The following is an 8,161-nucleotide window of genomic DNA, read 5'->3' as shown; positions in this document are numbered from 1 at the left end:
CCGTCAGCCTAGGTCTCTCCTTTTTGTGTCATGGACATCCTGTTTCCTCTGACCTACACAGAACTCGCGAGTATGCTTAGTCTGACCATGAAACTACAGAGGGCTTAATTTACTCACTCCAAAGCTACTTGGTGAGCGGCTGCTATCTTCCAGGTTCTGCCAACAAATCCACCTAGACGGATGAATAGAAATCACCAGGAAAATGTCAATCAAAACTACCATAGAAGAGCATCTTACTGCTGTTAAGATAGCTTTCTACTTTTCGGAGAGATGAGTGTTGGCAAACAGGTGGGTATATTGGACCCCTTGGGTAACACTATTGCTTCTATGGGAAACAGTTAATGTGGGCATTTCTAGAAAGTTAAAAGTAGAGTTACTGTGTTTACCAACAATCTCACTTTTGTGTATATATCCCAAACAGGTGAAATCACGTCCTAAACAGCTGTTTTCCTCACTCTTGCATTTATTACAGGGCTACTAATAATAGCAAAATAGCCAAGCAAACTAAATGCTAACCAACACACTGGCTAAAGAGAACACAGCGAGAATGCACAGTAGAACATAAAGACGGGCATCTTAGCACTTACGGCAGCATGGCAGCACTGGTGGCACATGCCAGTGGCAGGAGGCCAAATACCTCACAGCTCTGCAGGAAGTGTCTCAAGTGTCAGATTAATAAACGAATAAATAAATGTAGAATGGTTGCTGCCAGGGGGTGGGGAGGCAGGGAACTGTGAGGGGTGTGAATATATGTTATGCAGAATGAAACTTTTAGAGAACTATTAATCACCACAACACCTAATACTTGATGATACTGTGTCAGGCACTAGGTATTTATCAAAACTGTTGACCTGTTGTTGTTTTTGAGAGAGGGTCTTGGTGTGGGAGGTCCTTCTGTCTATGTGTTGTTTTTATTGGTTAATGAATAAAGAAACTGCCTTGGCCTATTGATACGACAGAACTTAGGTAGGTGTGAAAAACTAAACTGAATGCTGGGAGGAAGAAGGGCAGAGTCAGAAGAAGACGCCATGGAGTGTGCCAAAGTTTTGGATGTGTCAAAACTTTGCTGGTAAGCCACGACCTTGTGGTGATGCACAGATTACTAGAAACGGGTTAAATTAAGATGTAAGAGTTAGCCAATACGAAGCTAAAGCTAATGGGCCAAGCAGTGATTTAATTAATATAGTTTCTGTGTGATTATTTTGGGTCTAAGCTAACTGTGTGGCCAGGAACCAACAAGAAGCATGCTCCTACAGGGTCTCACTCTGTAATCTATGCTGGCCTAGAGTTTATAGTTCCCAGACATCTCCCACCCTGCCATGGTTACTTTCCTATTGATGTAAAGAGGACCAAATTACCAAATAGCAGCTAGAGAAACAGTTTATTGGAGGTTTAGAGTCTCAGAGGGCGAGTCCATGATCATGGTGGGAGAAAGCATGGCAGGCACGTATAGACTCTGGAGCAGGGCTTGGAGCTTATATTTTTTGGGCAAGAAAGAAGTAAAGGGGTGGTAGTAGGAGGGAGAGAGGAAGAAAGGGATGGAAGAGAGACAGAGAGAGAGAGAGAGAGAGAGAGAGAGAGAGAGAGAGAGAAGATATAAGCTTCTGAAACCTCAAAAACCTATCCCCTCAAAACCCACCTTCCTCAAAGCCCACCCCCAGGAACACCTCGTCCTACAAGGCCACAGTTCCTAACTCTTCTCAAACAGTTTCATCAATGGGAGAGGAGGCATTCAGATTCATGAGCCTAAAGAGGTCATCCTCACTCAAACCACCACACCACCTTAGCATCTCCCATGCTGATGCGGGAGAATTGTCTGTATTCTGTCAATCAGGCCAGGCAGGCAGTATAGGCAGGAAAACCAGACAGGAAGTAGAGGTGATGCAATGAGAACAGGAGAATTCTGGGAAGCAGGGAGGTTCCTCTGCCACTCCTGCGCAGACCACTGAAGAGGCAACATGTAAGCTGACAGCTGAAATAGGTACCAAGCCATTATGGCTAACGTAGATAAGGATAATGGGGTAACAAAAGTTATAAGAGCTAATAAGTAGCCTGACCTAATGGGCCAATCAGTTTATAACCTTATGGAGTCCTGTGTGTGATTTCTCTTTGGGATTTGCTGACTGTGGGGTACCGGGCGGGATGGAAACCCCAACAAGCCGGCCCTCGTGTTACACCGTGCTGAGATTATAGGTAGGTACAACACCGCCAAAAAAGTGTTTGGGCACAATTAAACAGGAAAACGTGAAGCTACATGGAAAGGGGAAGCAAACACACATTTTAAAGATTGGATATAGGCCGAGGAGTCAAGAGACATTAAAACAAAAAGAAACTAGCTGGGGAGACAGGTAGGTATCTAGGAGTAGACTCAGCAGGTCCTATGTAACATATGTTATCATCATGACACTTGGGTAGGTGTCTAGGAGTAGACTCAGCAGGTCCTATGTAAAGTTTATGCTTAACTTGAAGGAGTTGCCACGTAGTTTCCAAAACAGATGTACGAGGGAGGTCTCCATCCCTAACCAGCATTTTCTGAAGTTTCTACATTTTCACCAACAAATGCTGTCATCTATATTTTCTAAATATAGGCTTTTCAGTGGTTTGGTTTGGGGTGGATTATGAGTAAAAGCTAGTTGTTAGGTAGCTAGCTAGTTAGTGGTTGGTTGATTGGCTGGTTTTGAGGTGGATTTTCCATTTATCTCAGACTGTGCTGGAGCTCATGACCCCTTCCTCTGGCTTCTGAATGCTGGGGTTCTAGGGAAGCACCAGCTTTGACGTTTGCTTCAAAGACTCAAGTTTTTCCCAAGCTTCAACTCCCAGAAGCATATGCTCCTATGCACGCAATTTGCTTTGTAACTGGCTAAGGCTTAGGAGGCCATTGTCATTCGGAGGAGACACAGGAAGAAGATGGTCATAGTATAGAAGATGCTCGCTGTTGTCGCAAAGAGGAGCAAAGCCAGGCGCCATCATCATCCGATCCCTGTCCCTTATGGCAGGAAAACCGCTTCCTGTTTACTTCATTTGAACTAGGGATTAGTCCAACTTGCTTGTGCAACAGTGAATATGTCTACCTGTAGAGGAAAAGGGAATTTCTCCACTGCTACAGAAACAAGATTTAGCAGGGCAAATGTTTTCGACTATCTGTTATCAATGAAAAACACTGTGTGAGAGAATAAAATACAATCTCAGCCTTTATGTAAAGGCTCAGTTAGGCCTGTTCATTTTGGTGTTTGGAGTAGAGTGCTGGGGTTAGGACTTCAATATATAATTTTGTATGGGGGAAATGGGGTGGGGGGAAGATGAGGTGGAATGGTTTTATTGCCTCCTAGATGAAAATTACTGAGTCACAAATGATGTGGTGTGTGTGTGTGTGTGAATGAAGTTGACAAATGCGTAAAAAAAATTAAATCAAGGTTACTAATTATGACCTCTATGTCAGCCAAAGCTTCTGATTGCTATCATCTTTGTGGCTCTTTAGGAAACTAAACAGATCCTTTTGTGACCCATTCCCTATGACTTTGATGTCATTTCAAGGTTTGCCAACGTCTTGTGCAGTTAAGCACCGGCAGGAGGCAAGCTGGAAAGAGGAACGCTTTTGTGGATCTGTTCTATAGGCTTGAGCAAGTGGAGACAGCATTCAAGTCATGCACCTAGCTCACAGAAAGCTCCCTGGCCCTGAGTAGTGACCTGGAGATGTGTAGGAGCCCTCTGAGTGTGTTCGGGTAGCAGGAAGCAGCTGTGGTCATCAGTGCCCATCTCGGAAGTCAGCGTAGCCTATAACCAGCAAACAGGAGGTATCAGGACGTCCTTCTCACCAACGTCCCAGAAACACGCACCATCACAGCCCAGCGTGGGCCATACGTTCTACAGCAAGACATTCTTGTTTTTCTCTTTCTTTGAGCATTGGAGTATTCTGAGAATTACCTTGGAAGACAGCTGTAAGAAACACTACAAAAGCCGGGTGGTGGTGGCCCACACCTTCAATCCCAGCATTTGGGAGGCAGAGGCAGACGGATCTCTGTGAGTTCGAGGGTAGCCAGAGATACACAGAGAAACCCTGTCTCAAAAAAAGAAAGAAAGAAAGAAAGAGAGAGAGAGAGAGAAAAGAAGAGAAAAGAAGGAAGGAAGGAAGGAGAAAGAAAAAGAATAAAAGAAACACCACAACAAAAACCTCAAACGGTTTAAAAAGTCAAAAAAAAAGTACACGTACAGTTAGACTTTTCTGTGAAAATGATGTTCATGGAGTACCCTCGGATTTGATACCACAGCTCACATTTATGGTGGGAGGCAACCAAGGGAAATTACATTCACAGTCTTTTAAGATAAACAAAACAGTTTCCCGAATCGTGACGATTAATTCGAAACTGAGTTAGTCAGAGGCCGATCACAAACCAGGAGGCTGCTCAGAGGAAGGCGGACTGCGCACACAATCTGCTCAGGTCCAGGCCCCTCTCTGCCGGGAAAGACCCAGGCTGACACCATGTTTCAGACTCTCAGTGTCCGCGAACAGGAAGGAACGCTGAAACGGGGTTAGGAAGACTGTGGTGTGTTTTAAAGCTTCCCGTTAACTCTGTCACTAGTTTTGCCCATGTGCACACAACATACAAAGGACCCCATTGCGCTAGCCATAAAAGATTGCAGAAGCAACTGGAATGTTAGCTCACGCTATGACAGGAGGTATGACTTAAATTAACCTGAGGACAGCTAGAGAGTGTATGTAGTTCCTCCTCTGGGAACGACACCTCAACACAAGAAGCAACATGACGGGAAAGCCCCAGCCCTCTGATCGGGACCATCGGAAAGTCCTCCTAATTTCCAGGGAGAACCCGTGAGCGCTTATCCAGAAGAGCTGGGGAAATCTGGCTGGGTAAAGGTGAATTACTCAGGATGTCTCTCCTTCAAATGCCAAGACAAATTTACCCACGTATTAAGTGGCAAACATCTCCGTAGCCTTCCGCTCTCAGGTCTCTAGAAAGACCTACCGAGGAGCACTGTGCTCTCAGCCCAGGGCAGTGTGGTCCACAGCACAGATGGTTGGCTCTTCAGATCCCTTCCACCAGCTCCCGGTGCGCAATTCCTTGTCCCCAGCAGCGTGGCTTGCTTCTGATCTGTAGGAGCTCCGGGTCATCATCTCAGCAGCTTGTATAGACCAGATGAGGCCCATTCAGCATGGTCTGCCCATAACACTCAGCTTGTTTTAAGGGTTGTAAGGAACAACCTGCAAAGAGAGGGGGTTGCAGCAGTCAGCCCTGGAGAGGCTCTGTAATCTACCTCCACATCTGTATTTCAGGCTCTGGTGGTATCCAGTCTGCTGTGGCTCAAGTTTCACCTCGACGAGGAGCTGGCATACTAACATCATCAAGAGTTGCATTTTGTCTCCCCCTTCCCCTCGTGATAGAACTGTATTTGGATTCGGGTCTCCAAGCAACAAGAGTAGACCCCAGTGTCATAAGCAGAGATGCACACGCAGGCATGCACAGAAGGAAGACCACGTGGATATGGGAAGAAGAGGGGTATCTACAAGCCAAGGGACACGTTGATCTTGCAATTCCAGCCTCCAGAATCATGAGAAAATATCTCGGTATCATTTTCTTCTACGGCCCTGACAGGCTAATGCCCTACCCAAGCCGCCTTCCTTCACAGTGTAGTGTCCTGATACTGTCTCCTGACAGACATGTGACAGCCGGTCCGACCCTATAGGCTCCCCACACCGAGCTCTGTCTTAGGCTAACGCTTTTATTTCACCTGTAGGGAATTATTGCTAACATTAAGGGTCTCTAGGCACTACACTCTAAAATCGCTGAAGGAAAAGGAAGAGGTCCTTAAGCTTGATGCAAAAGAAAAATGGACTTTGAAGTGTATGGAGTAACTGTTGATACCAGGAGGAGGAGGAGGAGGAGTGAGGAAGAGGAAGGGGAGGAAGAGAAGGAAGCATTAGGTAGAAGGAGAAAGAGGAGGAGGAAGGAACAAGAGTGAGGAAGAGGAGGAGGGAGGAAGGTGGAGGAGGGAGGAAGAAGAAGGTATAGAAGAAGGAAGGAAAGAAAGAAAGAAAGGATGAAGGAAGGAAGAAAAAGAAAGTAAGAAAGAGAGAGAGAAAAGGAAAAGACATAACCTGGACTTGTTATTGTTTTCTCAAATGAGGATTTTCTTAAAATCGTAAGGCGGCCAGGCATGGTGGCACACACCTCTACCCTCAGCAGGCCCATGGTGGCACACACCTCTACCCTCAGCTGGCCCATGGTGGCACACACCTCTACCCTCAGCTGGCCCATGGTGGCACACACCTCTACCCTCAGCGGGCCCATGGTGGCACACACCTCTAACCTCAGCGGGCCCATGGTGGCACACACCTCTAACCTCAGCGGGCCCATGGTGGCCCACACCTCTACCCTCAGCTGGCCCATGGTGGCACACACCTCCACCCTCAGCAGGCCGATGACTGAGTTAGGGAGCAGCCTGCTCTGCTTAGCACTCAACAAGTTCCAGGACAGCCAGCACTAAATAGACAGATCCTGTTAAAGAAAAAACAAGTTAAGTAACGGACTGGCCAGGGGACACAACACAACGAACCCCCACAAGTAGTTTCCTGACCTTTACACCAACATACAAAGAAGCCACTATAAAGCATTTAAAGTTTAAGCCATTACTGTGCCTTCAGATTAAAACGATGGTGGTAGATCGGAGTGTGCATGGGATTCTGAGCTGGATACGTTACTAAAGTACTGAAGAAGGTATGTCAAGGAAGTCCTTACTCAGGATAAAGAAAATGCACTGAATCTTTGACTAATTGGTAGTGAAGCATGTTCTCCCTCCTTCCAAATATTGATCAGACTACACATCTATGCGTGCTTATACACAGACAGACACACTCACACACACACAGGAAGCCCGATTATATCAGCAGATTGCTGGTTAGACGGTTGCTGGCAGGAAATTCCTACTCGTGAGCTAATTCCAGAAAGAGCTGAGTCCCTTCCCACTGGGGCCAGCCCCCTGGAATAGAACTCCTTCACAAATGCAAAGCCAGGAGACTCCAGATATCTGGGTGGAGCAGCGGACATGCAGGACTGGGAAATTCTGAGGTTTTTGTACGCCCTCACAAAAAACTTCCTTCCTAGGTCCAGGTTTGTCCTGCCTTTTCAGAAGCACTGGCAGTCCTAAGAACACACTAATAGTAAAAGCATTTCTTTACCTGCTCCTCAGTGTTAACACAGAAAACACTCAGACCCACTCGGATGCCTTTGCAAGTGAATTGTTTGCTACTTAAAAAACACCGTTCTTGTTCTACATCATGCCTGGCGGATGTGCTAAGACAGGATCCACCTGGCTCCTGGACCCTTATCCCTGGGCCCAGAAACATCCCTGGTGGACTGAATCCCAAATGCGCAAGCAAGTCCAAACACAGCCCGGCCAAGCCCTCCGGCAACGAGTGACTGACTCACTAGCTCCAGACCCAAGAACCTGCAAGGAGGCTGGGCAGGCTGAGGTACTCACCAAATTCCAGAAAACCTGACAGACTGGAAAGGCAGTCACGGTGGGCAGGACCAGGTGTCCATAAATTGACCACTTAACCTCACCTGATTTTACCCCGCTGGTGAACAGACTAGCAAGGACTTTAGCCACATAGCTCCCCTGCCCTGCGCTCTAATTAAAGCTGGCTGAGAGCTTTATGATTTGCCCAGATAACCATGCCGGTGATGCTGAAGTGTTGGCTCATTCACAGGGCTCCTGCGAGTGTTTTATTGCATTGTTTCAGGTTGAGAAAGATGAATCAGACCATAATTGGCTTTGGGATTCTGTCTTGGCTGTTTGCGGGGTGGGAATCTTGGCCTGTGGTATGCCGTTTCCTTCCAGTGAGCCATACGCATGCGCGTACTTCGGGCCAACACCCTTCCCTCTCCTGCCTGCGCTGAGCACAGGAAGGAGGTGATATTGAACAGTCCAGGAGGGTGGGGGTTCTGGATGTCCTCGATCAGCGTTGACCACTCACGTTCAGTCTTGATTCCTAAGATTTCTTTTGTTTCTGATTCAAAGACCTACAAGTGCTACAATAAAATAACCAACTAGGGGCTCAAGATTTAACTGTGCAATCCATTTCACCCACAGCCTCTGTGATACACCCACTCACCACACACAGAGACCCAGACAGCATACCGTTGCT

General features: G+C 46.8%; 1 long non-coding RNA gene across 1 annotated transcript; it reads right to left on the bottom strand.

Annotated features, from left to right (window-relative positions):
• Nucleotides 1–1,362: 1,362 nt before the first annotated feature.
• Nucleotides 1,363–7,933, bottom strand: LOC146889387 (uncharacterized). The gene is made up of 2 exons (XR_015000051.2): nt 7,495–7,933; nt 1,363–5,218 (listed from the first exon to the last, which is right to left on the bottom strand). It is a non-coding gene; the product is annotated as an uncharacterized LOC146889387 (long non-coding RNA).
• Between the last annotated feature and the right edge of the window lie 228 nt (nt 7,934–8,161).

The sequence above is a fragment of the Myodes glareolus genome, chromosome 27, assembly GCF_982192425.1.
Source record: "Myodes glareolus chromosome 27, mMyoGla1.1, whole genome shotgun sequence".
In the NCBI taxonomy this organism is placed as follows: Eukaryota; Metazoa; Chordata; class Mammalia; order Rodentia; family Cricetidae; genus Myodes; species Myodes glareolus.
Note: the sequence above shows the minus strand (reverse complement) of the source record. Positions and strands in the feature narration are given on the sequence as shown.